This window comes from Spermophilus citellus (genome assembly GCF_964194105.1).
Source record: "Spermophilus citellus genome assembly, chromosome: 16".
NCBI classification, from domain to species: domain Eukaryota; kingdom Metazoa; phylum Chordata; class Mammalia; order Rodentia; family Sciuridae; genus Spermophilus; species Spermophilus citellus.
This window is the reverse complement of record NC_138196.1, coordinates 29,614,461-29,630,049: the sequence shown is the minus strand read 5'-3', so window position 1 is coordinate 29,630,049 and position 15,589 is coordinate 29,614,461. Positions and strand designations below refer to the sequence as shown.

General features: G+C 37.4%; 1 pseudogene across 1 annotated transcript; it reads left to right on the top strand.

Annotated features, from left to right (window-relative positions):
* The first annotated feature begins 339 nt into the window (after positions 1-339).
* On the top strand, positions 340-1,009 carry LOC308635352 (cytochrome b5-like; annotated as a pseudogene). Its single transcript has one exon. The product of its transcript is annotated as a cytochrome b5-like (transcript).
* Positions 1,010-15,589: the final 14,580 nt, after the last annotated feature.

The following is a 15,589-nucleotide window of genomic DNA, read 5'->3' as shown; positions in this document are numbered from 1 at the left end:
ATGAAAATCAATTTCTCTATTTGTTTAAAAAAAGGAAGTAAAGGAAAACAAGGTAACAGTCTATATCTTGATGGTAGAACTGTATATCCATATGTATATGTTGTCATTTTTTATATTTGTGTTATCAAAATTCATATAACTATAAAACCAAATGGGGTAAATTGTACCATATATAAATTATATCTCAACAAACATGACTTTAAAAAGAAATCTAGTTCATGAAGTGTTTTGTATTGGGCACATACTAACCACCTGATAAATAATGGATATTATTATGATACTTTAAAATAACCAGCATCGGCTGTGTGTGTTCCACCCGTGAGGCTCAACTGGTACGAGATGGCCGAGCAGTCGGACAAGGCTGTAAAGTACTACACCCTGGAAGAGATCCAGAAGCACAACAGCAAAAGCACCTGGGTGATCCTGCACCACAAGGTGCTTTGACTAAATTTCTGGAAGAGCATCCTGGTGGAGAAGAAGTCTTAAGAGAACAAGCTGGGGGTGATGCTGTGGAGAACTTTGAGGATGTGGGGCACTCTACTGATGCTAGAGAACTGTCCAAGACATACATCATTGGGCAGCTCCATCCAGATGACAGATCTAAGTTAGCCAAGCCTTCAGAATCTCTTATTACTACTGTTGAATCTAATTCCAGTTGGTGGACCAACTGGGTGATCCCAGCCGTCTCAGCCCTGGCTGTAGCCCTGATGTATCACCTCTACATGGCAGAGGACTGAACAATTCTCAGAAGCCATAGAAGGAAAAGGCTGCTTTGGAAAAAGGAGAAAAGAAGACAGTGTTAATTACTTCGACTGACAGAAACCTTTGCCTGAAAAAATAATTTTAATATGTTCCTCTTCTTCCTACACTAGAAACAAAACGAAAAGAACTGTTCTTTCTACTCTTAAACTTTTCAAATGTGCCTTTTTATTCATCAGCTTTGTTTTGATGTTTTCTCACTGCATAATTTACTTATTGTAAGCATGATCTTATAAAAATATACCTGGCTTTTAAAATATACCACCATGTTGCCTGTCTGTTCAGTGTAGGCTTCTCTTCAGTGGTTAGGATCTCTGGTCATGTATGTGCTAATCATTTGGGCCCAGCTCATGTGTGACTTGAGGCGAGGGCACAGCCCTTGGAGCGTCCTCGTCATTGTTGAGCAGTTCATATGCAGTTACCCCTATTTCCAATGCCATTTCTTTTTCAAGGAAATTAATAAAGGCTCAGAAATTATAGCTCCAAAAAAATAAAATAAAATAACCAGCATCAAGCTCTTTCATAGTGGGGAGGGGAGAGGGGGACTGGGAGGAATAGACAAACTCTAGATAGGGCAAAAGAATAGGAGGGGAAGGGAGGGGGCATAGGTTTAGAAACAATGGTGGAATGAGGTGAACATAGTTATACAAAGTACATGTATGAAGACATGAATGGTATGAATATACTTTGTATACAGCTTATGAAAAATTGTGCTCTATATGTGTAATATGAATTGCAATGCAGTCCATTGTAATATATAACCAATCAGAATTTTTTAAAGTAACATTAAAGAAAAAAAAATTCAAAAAATTAACAAAACAAAAAGCTGATTCTTTGAAAAAATAAATAAAATTGACAAACCCTTAGCCACCCTAACAAAAAGAAGGAGAGAGAAAACTCAAATTACTAAAATTTGTGATGAAAAAGTAAATATCATGACAGACACTATTGAAATACGGAAGGCAATTGGAAACTATTTTGAAAATTTGTATTCCAGTAAAATAGAAAATCGAAGACACCAACAAATCTCTAGAGGAATATGATCAACCCAAATTGAGTCAAGAGAACATACACAATTTAAACAGATCAATTTCAAGCAAGGAAATAGAAGACACCATCAAAAGCCTACAAACCTAGAAAAGCCTGGGACCTGACAGTTCTACAAGACCTATAAAGAAGAATTAATACCAATACTCCTGAAATTATTTTATGAAATAGAAAAGGAAGGAACCCTTCCAAACCCATTCTATGAAGCTAGTATCATCCTGATACCAAAACCAAGCAGAGACATATCAAGGAAAGAAAATTCAGACCAATGACCCTGATGAACATTGATGTAAAAATTCTCAATAAAATATTGTTAAATCACATACAAAAACATATTATAGTGCATCATGATCAAGTGAAGTTAATTCCAGGGATGCAAATTTGGTTCAACATACAGAAATCAATAACTACAATTTATCACATCAATAGGCTTAAAGATAAGAATCATATGATTATATCAATTGATACAGAAAAGCTTTTGACAAAATACAGCACCCGTTCATCTTCAAAACACTAGAAAAACTAGAGATAATAAGAGCATACCTCAACATTGTAAAAGCTAGCTATGCTAAATCCAAGGCCAACATCATTCTAAATGGAGAAAAATTGGAAGTATTTCCTCTAAAAACTGGAATAAGACAGGGATGCCCTCTTTTACCACTTCTATTCAACAGAGTCCTTAAAACTCTAGCCAGAACAATTAGACAGATGAAAGAAATTAAAGGGATATAAAAAGAAGAACTCAAACTATCATTATTTGCTGACAACATGATTCTATACTTAGAGGATCCAAAACAACTTCAGAAAACTTCTAGAATTAATTAATGAATTCAGCAAAGTAGCAGGATATAAAATCAATACCCATAAATCAAATGTGTTTTTATATATCAGTGATGAATCCTCTGATAGAGAAATTAGGAAAACTACCCTATTCACAATAGTCTGAAAAAAATAAAATAAAATACTTGGGAATCAACTTAACAAAAGGGGTGAAAGATCACTACAATAAAACTACAGAGCACTAAAGAAAGAAATTGAAGAAGGCCAAATTAATATTGTCAAAATGGCCATACTACCCAAAGCGCCATACAGATTCAATGGGATTCCAATTAAAAACCCAACATCAGTTCTTATAGAAATAGAAAAATCAATCATGAAATTCATTTGGAAAAATAAGAGACCCAGAATAACCAAAGCAATCCTTAGCAAGAAGAGTGAAGCAGGAGGCATCACAATACCAGAACTTACACAAAGCTATAGTAACAAGAACGGCATGGTATTGACACCAAAATAGACATGTAGACCAATGGTACAGAATAGAAGACACAGAGACAAACCCATACAAATACAGTTATCTCCTACTAGACAAAGGTGCCAAAAACATACATTGGAGAAAAGATAGCCTCCTCTTCAACAAATGGTGCTGGGAGAACTGGAAATCCATATGCAACAAAATGAAAATAAACCCCTATCTCTCACCACGCACAAAATTCAACTCAAAGTGGATCAAGGACTTAGGAATCAGTCCAGAGACCCTGCGCTTAATAAAAGAGGAAACAGTAGGCCCAAATCTTCATCATGTTGGATTAGACCCCAACTTCCTTAAAGTGCAAGAAATAAAATCAAGAATTAATAAATGAGATGGACTCGAACTGTAAAGCTTCTTCTCGGCAAAAGAAACAATCAATGAGGTGAAGAGAGAGCCTACATCTGGGGAGCAAATTTTTGCCACACCCACATCAGATAGAGCACTAATCTCCATGATACATAAATAACTCAAAAAACTTAACACTAAAAAAAAAAAAAAAACAAAATAACCCAATCAATAAATGAGCTAAGGAGCTGAACAAACACTTTTCAGAAGAAGATACACATTCGATCAACAAATATATGAAAAAAATGTTCAACATCTCTAGTAATTGGGGAAATGCAATTCAAAACTACTCTAAGATTTCATCTTATGCCAATCAGAATGGCAATTATTAGGAATATAGACAACAGTAAATGTGAGCGAGGATGTGGGGGAAAGGCACACTCATACATTGCTGGTGGGACTGCAAATTAGTGCAACCAATATGGAAAGCAGTCTGGAGATTCTTTAGAAAACCTGGAATGGAACCACCATTTGACCCAGCTATCCCACTTCCCGGTCTATATCCAAAAGACTTAAAATCAGCATACTATAGTCACTCAGTCACATCAATTTTTATAGCACTCAATTCACAACAGCTAAACTGTGGAAGCAACCTAGATGTTCTTCAATAGATGAATGGATAATGAAACTGTGGTATATATACACAATGGAATATTACTCAGCATTAAAAGAGAATAAAATTATGGCATTTGCAGGTAAATGGATGGAGTTGGGAAATATCATGCTAAGTAAAGTAAGGCAATCCCCCAAATCCAAAAGCCTAATGTTCTCTCTGATAAGTGGATGCTTACCCATGATGGGGGGGAAAGGGCAAATGGAGGAATTTGATTGGGCAAAGGGGGGAAGGGTTCTTGGGGCCAGGTAAGATGGTAGAATGAGATTGATATCATTACCCTAGGTATATGTATGACTGCACATATGGTATGACACTACATCATATACGACCAGAGAAATGAAAAGTTGTGCGGCAATTGTGTATAATGAATCAAAATGCATTTTGCTATCATAGATAATTAATTAAAATAAATGAATTAATAAAAAAATGTTCTGGCTGGGGATGTGGCTCAAGCGGTAGCGCGCTCGCCTCGCATGAGTGCGGCCCAGGTTCGATCCTCAGCACCACATAAAAAGATGTTGTGTCCGCCGAAAACTAAAAATAAATAAATAAATTTTAAAAAAAATGTTCATCAATATACCATAGGAAAATTTTGTTTTAAAAAATGGCTTTTTGACCTTCAAATTCAATTCAACATTCCAGAGTGAACTCTTAATGTCACTTCTTGCTCCCCAACGCACTCTACTACAGTTCCAACTGAGTTAAGTATACATTCCTTCCTTCATTCATTCACTTGCAAAATATATGCATAATTCGTTATGCTAGGGAACTAGAAAATATGAAAATGAACATAACTGCATACAGAAAGGATATGTGGAGCAAAATGTAGTAAGGTAATTGCTCAAATTACTTAAAAAGTAGAGGTAATGATCAAAACAAGCACAAAATTTCAAGAATTGCAAAGGAGGATGAGGTGAAAAGAGATTGAAGGAGGCAGGAAGACCGGGGCTCGGGACATCACATATCATTACCTCTTGCTTTAAAATCATGCAGGAAAAAGTATGTTTCAGCCTTCTTATTCATATTCCAGGTTTCTCTCTGTTTGATAAAGGCCAATGATGGAATTCACCTTTACTAGGCCCATTATTTTCCAGATCCAAATTTTGTTGCTTTGGGGTCCTCAAACTTCAACAGATTTCATCTGCATTCTAAGCCCACCATGACAGAAAACTACACAGCCCTGGAAATAGTACATTTTGAGAGGGCAAAAACACTGCTCTCTGCAAGATTTTTACCTGCCCAAAAACTTGTGGCCAACCCTGTATGATTTATGTGCACATCAGAAAACTCATCTGAAAAGAAGGCAGTGCTAATTGACTGCATTGACCATTTTAGCTGGCTGCTTTGGTTTCATAGAAAACTGCTCACACATTCAATAAATTCACTTGAGGGGAATAAATAAAAATATTTAATATCTGATATTGTGCTTCCTATTATTCCCTACTGTACACTGTCTTGCCAGCCCCCTCCCCTGAACTCCAAATGGTTGTTTGACTAAATTTTTCTGTTTTCAATTACTTTCACAGGTTCTCTGTTTACATAACCCTTTAATATCCTGTAGTCAGGAGGAAATATGTTCAGTTGCCAGAGGAGCTTAAAATGTTCCTAAGAGATATGGACGTGAAGGCAGAAAGAACATGCATGCTGCACAAAGGGGCCTACAAAGCTAATGTCATTTTTCTCCCTTCAGATCCCAGAGCCAAAACCTTCCATGGGACATGTTGAGCAATCATTGACATTTGCAAAATGGCAGTACGAGTGATATGAAGAGCCTCCTCCTCTGAAGGTACTGATGATTTTTAAGCCTGGGAACAGATTGAAGGCTATATTCTTGGCCTGCAGAAGCTGCATTTGCACTTGTTAATGCAAGAGTTTGTAATAATTAAATTCAGGACCAGTAGCAATTGCTGCCATGAGAACCTTGTCTCCCAAATGTGTACAGAAAGAGACCACAATTGCCCACTGAAAGGATTAGTAGGTTCATATACTACCCTGAATCCTGGGCACTGTTTCAACTTTCCCAAATTATGTGAATCTATAATAAGGAATGTCTGAGACATTGGCAGAGGAGGCATAAAAGGAAGAGCTGATTAAAATTTATCCTGTCTCAAAACAGTTCTTTCTTTAGGGTAGTTTTATAACCTAAGATATAGACTTACGCGATCACAATTTTCAAGATCATATCACCTCATTGTGTAATAGGTACAATTTCAAGACATTATTTTCCAGGGATTTTAATACAAACTACAAAGGAGGCACATGTTGCTAAGTGTTTAAATGTCCCCATGATGATTAATTGTATATGTCACCTTGGCTGGGACATGAGGTGTCCAGATATTTGGTTGCACATAATTCCTGGAATGCCTATGAGAATGTTTGTTTCTTGATGAAATTAACAATGGAATCTGAAGATTGAGAGAAGTAGATTTTCTTCCCCAAAGTGGGTGGGGTTTCATCCAATTCATTGACGGTCTGAATAGAATAAAAATCAAGAGTAAAAGATAGCTCGCTCTCTCTCTCTCTCTCTCTCTCTCTCTCTCTCTCTCTCTCTCTCTCTCCACAGTGAGCTATTGGCCTCTTCCTGACTTCGGCTCAAACTTGGACTTGAACTTACACCATCAGCTCTCTTGGTTTTCATTTCTTCAGATTCGAACTAGGGTTACATATCGGCTGTCCTGTTCCTCCAGCATGTGGACCATGGATCTTCTTGGACTTTTCTCCCTCTATAATGATGTGTGCTAATTCCTCATTTCTCACATCATCTGTTGTTTCTGTTTCTCTGGAAAATCCAGACTAACACAACTCTCATCCACACAATTTCCAAATTAGGATTCCATTTTTGATAGTGTAGACTCCTATTCAGCTACAGGAGTGCATAACCATCAAAATCCAAACAAACACTGATATCATTTTTAGTCAGAAGAAATGTAAATAATTTTTGGTTTGAAAACTGCTGCTGACTAGCATATACATAACTCTAGTTCAAAGGATCTGAAACAACTTCATTCAAATGCCCTGCCTCATTGTATCATTGACATAAAATAGGTAGCCTTCAAATTTATTAAATCACTCAAGCATTTAAGAATTTGATTTTTTATTTTAATTCTCCTATTTAATTTGCACAGCTCTTGACCTTGCCTAGTTTGATCCACTTCTACAAATCATGAAGCAATTGAGCATTTGCCATCATTTAAATAGAGGATAAGTCTCCTCAGTGAGCTTACCACCAAGGATAGATCAATGTCCTTATGGGTAAGATATTATGAAACTTTTTTTAAAAAGGAACAAATTTTACATTCTATAAAGAGAAACTTTGTTTAAATCACAGTTGATTTGATAGAGTAAGATTTAAATAAATAGATAGACAGATATGAATGAGATAGTGTTGGTCACATTTCCATCTCTCTTCAAATAAAGATATAATATGTGCATACAAAATACTTGTGTGAATCTAAAATATGTAGAACCACAGAAACATTTTTAAAATAAAATCATTCAAACGAATCTATTTGATGAAGTAAAGAAGATTCACTCCTATTGTGGCTTTGCCCTTCTTTCTACCTCAAATATATCTCAATGATCTCTGCTGTAGTTGGGAGCTCTTTGTTTCTTATCATCAAATATCATCTCTGGAATACATCACCCAAAAAAAAGCAAAAAGGAAAAAATAGATAAGTTGGACTTTATCAAACTTAAAAATTTTAAACTATAAATAATATACTCAAGAAAATGAAAAATACAACCTCAGAATGGGAAAAATATTTTCAAATCTTATGTGAAAGGAATTTGTATCCAGAATAAAAAAACAACTCCAACAACACAGTGATTAAAAGATAAATAACCTAATTTTAAAATGGGCAAAATCTTGAGACATTTTTCAAATGGCCAATAAACATGAAAATCTGCTCAATATCATTTACTGCTAGAGAAATATAAATCAAAACCACAGAGAGATATCATTTGATGCCCACTAGAATAGCTAAAAAAATGAAAGACAATTAGAAGCAGTGGTGAGATTGTGAGGAAATTAAAATCCTCATGAATTGCTGGTAAGAATATAAAATGATACAACTACTTTGGAAATCAGTGTGGCAATTCCTTAAAATGCCTTTACAAAAGGCATTCTCATATATACTGTTAGTGAGAATATAAATTAGTACAATCATTGTGGAGAGTCGTATGATGGCTCCTCAAAAGACTGAAAATAGATTCATTATATGATCCATCTATCTCATTTATGGGTATACACCTGAAAGAAATGAAATCAGTCTACCAAAGACATATCTGCATGCCAATGTTTATTTCAGCCCTATTCACAATAGTTAAGACATGGATTCAACCCAGGTGCCCATCAGTGAATAAATAGATAAAGAAAAGAAAAATCTATATATATAATATATGAATATATATTATATATACACATACACACACAATGGAATATTATTCAGACATAAAAAATGAAATCCTGTCATTTGCAGCAAAATGGAAGGAACTGAGGATTATATTAAATGAAATAAGCCAGACACAGAAAGACAAGTACCACATATTATTTCTCATAAGCAAAAGTTAAAAAAAAAAAAAGTTGACCCAAATGTGGAATAGTGATTACTAGAGTTTGTAATGTGGAGTTAAGGAGGTAGATAGAGAAGGCTGAATTTGATCAGCATATTCTATACACAAGTATTAAAAATACCACACTGAACCCCATTAGTGTGTGTGTGTGTGTGTGTGTGTGTGTGTGTGTGTGTGTATATATATATATATATATATATATATATATATATATATATATATAAATTTTTTTTGCAGTGCTGGGTTTCAAACCCAGAGTTCATGCTTGCCAGACAAGTCTTCTACTACTGGGCTATATCCCCAGCCCAATATTTATATATATATATATATATATATATATATATATACACACACACACACACACACACATACATACATACATATTTTTTCTTTTTTAAATAAATAAAGTTCTTTTTCAATGTTAAACATAGAGTTACCTACAACACCTATGACACAGCAATTGTACTCCTAGACATATACCCAAGAGGAATGGAAACATATGTCCACACAAAAGCTTATGCATAAATGTTCATGGTGGCATTATTTTAATAGCCAAAAAATATAAATAACCCAAGGTCCATCATCTGATGAATAGATATATGTGCTATATCCATAAAATGGAATATCACCGTTCATAAAAAGACTGAAGTATTGGTCGGTGCCACAACATATATGAGCCTTTAAAACATGCTAAATACAAAAAGTCAGAAAAGACTGCATATTATATGGTTCTATTTATGAAATGTCCAAAATAGACAAATCTATAGAAACAGAAAATTGATTAGCAGTCGCCAAAAGCTGAGGAGTACCTGCTAATAGATATGGGGTTGATGAAAATGTTCTATAATGAGTTTGGTGATGGTTACCCAACTCTGTGAATATACCAAAAAGCAATAAATGGTGTACTTTGACTGTATTATATGGTGTGTGAATTATATCTCAATACAAGTTGAATATCCCTTATCCACCAAAATGCTTGATACCAGAAGTAGTTCAGGTCTTGATTTTTTTCCCCAGATTTTAGAATATTTTATGTATACAATATCTTGAGGATGGGGCCCAAATGTAAACACAAAACTCACTTATATTTCATATGCCCATAATCTGAAGGTCATTTTATGCAGCATTTTTAGTGCATCTGGGTTTTTACTTTGACCTGTCACCTGAGGAAATTTTATACTTACGTACAAAATCAGTGTTTAAGAGTCAATTCTGAAGTAATGAACTCAACTTCATTACACTGTACCTATTTATTCGAATTAGGAGTTGGAAGAAGGCTACAGAGAGGACTAGAATATTTTGAATCAGCATTTATGGAAGTGTGGAGCTCTATAGCACACTGTTGGTACCTCTAACCCACCTTCCTTACTGTTCACTCAGGAAAGTTTAAAATCATTTATTCAGTACCAGATATGTGGATCTTTCTAAAAATATTTGAAAGTTCCTGAATTTAAGACATTGCAAGACATAGAAAGGTGCTACATTAAGTAGCTGTGAATTGTCTAAGTGCCCCCTGGTATATAGCCACAACTTTGGAGCAGTTATGCACCTCCAGCCCTCTACGATTTTGACAGATGTGCTTCATCAGCATGGTGTTTCCCCTTCAGTTGTCTAGTTTGCAACTGTTGATACTCTCTGATCCTCAAATCAGAGATCTGAGATTATAGTCTCCTGGAAAATGCATTTTCCCATCAACTTGCGAGACTGAATTCTCACCCAAAAGTCAGAATTAAAAATGTTCTGCATTACCTGAAGCAACCCAGCATAGTAAGGTAAGTGTTTAAGGAGGCACATTAAACCCAATGACTTTTGAATGTTGATGCACCTGCCCTGAGAGCTAAGAATACGAAGGTCTTTTGCCTTGACCCCCACAGACTCAATTTCATTTTCAGTAGGCATGGCCCCACCTTGCTTGTACCTTAGAAGGATTCCTACTGAGAGAATAAATTGAATTATCACTTTCATTTAGCATACTGAATGCTTTTGCCAAGTGAGTGAAATTATTACAAGACTGGGTTCTTTTAAAAATGTTTAAATAGTGGGGGGTGGGGGATTTAATGTACCTGTCTGAGGCAGCAACATTTGAATTTATCTAAAGTCAGGAAATGTCGTTGGTACTCTACACAAACATTCACATAGATAGGTGACAGATGCACATAGCCCTTTTTCCTCCACTCCCCAAGGATGGGTAATGGTTGAAGTACATCAGCCCAGAAAGACAGCCATCTCGAGTGGGATACTCATCACCCTGAAAGCTAAAGGAGGGTGGGGTGTAGAGTTCTCCACAGAACTAGACCATGGGTAAAGCAGTTTTTAGAAGTGAGATGGGGCTAGCAAAGGAAACCAAGTTCTGAGGTTCCTGCTGATGTATCCAAGGCAAAGCAGTTGCTACAACAACAGGCTCATGGGAGAGTTAATAAAACACAAAATATACATTGCATATTTACATTTATTGCACATTAAACCTCCTTGCATACAAAAGATAATGACAGAGGAAAAACAAGAATGCTGAACGGTAGAGGCCTGTCACTGAAGAACAGGCAAGATGCCAGCTCCCCAGATTAAATCAAACAAGCAGCTCAAAACAGGATCATTGGGACTGCAGGGGGGGGGAGGGGAATGCAAGGCCATTAGAGGTTCTTGTAAAATCGGTGTATCCCTCAACTAGAAAATTCAACCTATGATACATCTATGGATGCAACAGAGAATGAGACTACCCAGGGTGTACAAGTTACCTAGTTTTATCAGAAGCTGAGATGGTCCATATTGTTTGATTTAGCATTTTTTAATATTCATTTTTTAGTTGTAGTTGGACACAATACCTTTATTTTATCTTTTTTTTTTAATGTGGTGTTGAGGTTCGAACCTGGGACCTCAAACAGGGGAGGCTCTACTGCTGAGCCACAATCCCAGCCCTCGATTAAGCCCTTGATTATGGACCATCTGCTGCAAAATTTTCAACGTGAACCAAATTTTTTATTAGATGGAAAGTTTCTTAAAACCCAAAAAGGGTAGCAAGAAATCCAGTAATCAGGGATAGTAGCAAGCTAAGTGTCAAGCAGGTCCTTTATGACCCCTCTGAGTTCCCACCTAGGAAGTACTATTGACTAGCGCGTCTGACTTATGGACAGCTCAGAGCCCTTTTGTAGACAAACTCCTTCAAGCTCTCTGACCAATGTCCCAACAGCACCTATTCAGAGAAGCATTGATTTTCACAACAGAACAAACACTTTCCAGATGCATTTGTGAAACTTGGTAGGTGAAAGAGTGGACACTACCGAGCCACTTTGGAGGTCTTCCCTTTTTCTTCAACTCAAAGTTCAGCGGACACTACCCAAAGTACCTCTGCCTATCAGCTGCCACACACACTCTGGAGCCAAAACAAGGGGGATTTTTTTTTTTTAATATAGCCCTCAGGCAAACCTCTCAGCACTCTTTTGCATCTCTGCAGCTGGACTGGAAAAGAGCATCTATACAGGCATTAAAATGGAGAGCTCCATCGATGCTGCTTACTCAGAACCCAGAGGCTCTACGGACCAGCTCTCATCTCCTGGGGCCCTGCCTGCTGGAGACCTGTTGCCATCTCAGGGTGGCTTGCAAGCTTCTGCACAGCTGGGAGCAGAACTGCAGCCTCCTTAACAGCTGAAGAGAACAAAAGCTTCCCAGGCCTGGAAGATAATGAGCTCCCCCCCTCCCACCCCCCCCCCTCGCCAGCCCCATCCCCCTTCCCTGCGACAAGTGGAAAATCACCCACAAGTTCCCCTCCTTCCGGGTCTTTATTTATTTATTTCCTTCCTTAAGGGATGATGGCGTTGCTTCCCTGGCTTTTCAGAAGCTAAAATGCTCTGGCAGTCAAGAATGAGAGTGTTTGTCTTAATTCTGCCCTCTCGGCATGAGCCTTAGCAGAAAACGGCTTGCCATTTCCTCTACCGCCACTGCGGCTGCTGTTGTGGTGGCAAAGATAAACAGCCCATCAGTGCTGAGCTGAAAAGAAATATAGAAAAGGGGATGGGAGTCGTTTAATTACTTTGAATGGCTTTTTGTGTTCTGTGTGATTGCTTCCTATGATACAGTAGTTTCTCATTCTCCATGCAAGCTCTGTGTTGCTATTCATAAGAATAAGATTGAAGCAGGAAATTGGCTTTCAAGAGTAGGAGAGAGAAAGAGCAGACTGAGAGGTTGGCTGTTTCCCTTAGAAGAAAGCGAGCTGTGGATGGTTCCCACATGGCTGAGTTGAACAGACGCTGGGCCAGCTCAAGAAGACTTGGATCAGCTTCCTCACCCCCCCCCCCCAAAGAGTCCCAGGGAAAGCACCCACTCAGGTAAGGATATAGGCACTGAGCTTCGGATAGTGGTCAGAGCAGGGTTGAGAAAGATTCCCCAAGCAAGGCCTGAATCATCTTGGGTGTGCCCTCTTCGGACCTTAAAAAGTATACTTGTGTTTTTAGGAGTGTGCCTGAAGTTCTTTTTCCAGCTCCTTATCATAGAGGAGAGTGTAGATTTTAGGTTCTGGACTGTTCCTCTCCTTACCCCATCCCCACCCCATGTTTTCTATCTTTACATGCTTTCCATTTCTGTAAATTAAGATATTATGGTTCATAATTCAGTCATGCATTGCTTAGCATCAAAGATGCATTCTGAAAAATACCTCAAATAGGCAATTTCATCACTGTTGGAGCACCACAGAGTACACTTAAACTTAGATACCTATGATGTTACTAGGTGAGAGCATTTCACACAACCTCCTCATGTATGTGGTGCATCCTTAACTGAAATGTAATTATGTGGCGCACAGTTCGTGACAAAGTCTACATATGACATAACTATAAGATCTAAAGAGATACTGTCAAGCATTTGTCACTAAGATTTAAATGTTTTCATAATGTGCAATCAATATGATCCTGAGTCAAATTGATGCATTTTCTCTGTATAAATTAAATTCTTATAAAATGATTTGAATACACTAAAGGAGTTTGCTATCAGAGGAAGTCTTGTGATCAATCTTTTTTGTGATACAAATAATATATATATATATTTCTGTAAATTCTAGTGTTTTGTGTGAGGGTTTCTTAAATTAGAGTAAAAAACTGTACCAGGGACATTTCAGTTAGGAATGAGATTTACAAGCCCATCCAGAAAACTGAGGGTCCATTTTTTGCAGAGCACTTTTAGACAACAGAATGGGAAGAATTAATGGCATCTTTTGAATTAAGAATTAAGCCATGAACTTACAAAAGAAGAGAAGTAGAAATACCAGATACTTGGAAGCTTTACACAGGACAAGTCAAGCAGCTACATGAGCAAGCCCTGCAAATACACTCTGCAATCTGCAAAGGAACATAACATCTACCATTGTTCTTATAAAATGTTTATAAATGTGTATAGAAGAAGTTTGGGGAATCAATTCTTTTAGACTCAAAATCCTCATAGGGAAAGAACAGGAACCCCAAGCCCCCAAATAACATCATATACTTCGCATGCAAAAGGAGCAAATGTCTGCTTCAAATTCAAAATCTCAAACAGCACACACTAATGGGAAGAACACATGAAGTCAGCTAAAAAATAAAAATAAAAACAAAAACAAAAAAATAAATGGGAAACTAAAGAGGGTTCACCAGGGGAAACTTCTCCAGGATAATGTAACCCAGAAAAATTGCTCTTTGGCTCCAGAAGAAATGAGCGAGCCTAAGAGGGCATTGTAGGCAGTAGAAAAAGAGAAACACAGAAAGTAGATTAAAAACTATAAAACATAACAAAATGAGGAAGAAGTGAACCAGAAACTGTGGGAGGAGAGAGGTAATAAAAAGTGAACAATAGGTTACAACGTGGTAACAGGGAAAGTCTACTTTCCACAATCCTTTCTTTCTCTCCGTTCCCAGCATCCTCCTCCCTGGATTGCTCTGATTTGAGGGGCCTTTTCCCTGGTGATTCCTGGCCCCGCGGAGTCCAGTGTCTAGTCACATCAGGGGTCATTTCAACTCCATGCATTCCTCTGGGAAGAGTAACATCAAAACGATAGGCTATAGCCTCCTAACAAAGATATGTTCTGAATCAGATATAAAGAACTAGCTGCCGCCCAGGCCATCCCCTAAAAGCAATTGAGAATGGGCAAGACCCCAAATCACTTCCCTTCGTATGCTGGTCATAATTTCTGGAGCTCCACAATAATCACTCTGTACAATTCAAAGAAAAGGAGAGGGGGAAACCACTTAAGAATTTGGAATCTTCAGTATTTCCCCTGGGAATCAGTGGGAGATCAGAGTGTTATTCAGTCAGAGCATTATTCAGGGTCCCAAGGCTTCAGTGTGGTTCCAAACCAGAAAGAAATGGAGGAGGTACAAGCAGAAGAAAAGTCAGATGAGGATTGCAGGAAGTGCAGACCACACAGGTCACTTTGTTAGATATGGAGTCGGAATGAATAGGAAGTAGCAATGAGACACTAGGTGTCTGGCAGGTGTGACCAGGAATATCTTTATCAGAGTGAGAGATGTAATAGGAGCCAAGAAGCACCGAAGTCAAGACTATGCCTGCATCACAATGTTACCTGCCCCTGTACTTTCTGACTATTGGAATTTTTGGCCCCATGTAGATAACAAAAAAACAATATTTCTCAATTTGACCTTCAGCAAGTTCTTGAAAAAAATATTAGTCAGAGAATCCAACTCTCATTTGAGACTCTCTTTGTTAACTGGTGATGTGACCTTAAACAAGTCACCCACTTCTTTGAGTATTTCTTCATTCTACCATAAGATCGACCTCTAACATTCTCTGGATCCATAATTGCTTCCCTCTCTGCTTTACATTATTCTAAACTAGTCTAGTCTAGTTCAGATGAAGGAAATAAAACTTAAAGAGGAAATTTCTGAATAAACAAATAACCCAAGTATTTCTCACCAGGGGAATATCCTGAAGAAAATGTTCCACAAACCACCTGAAGGTCC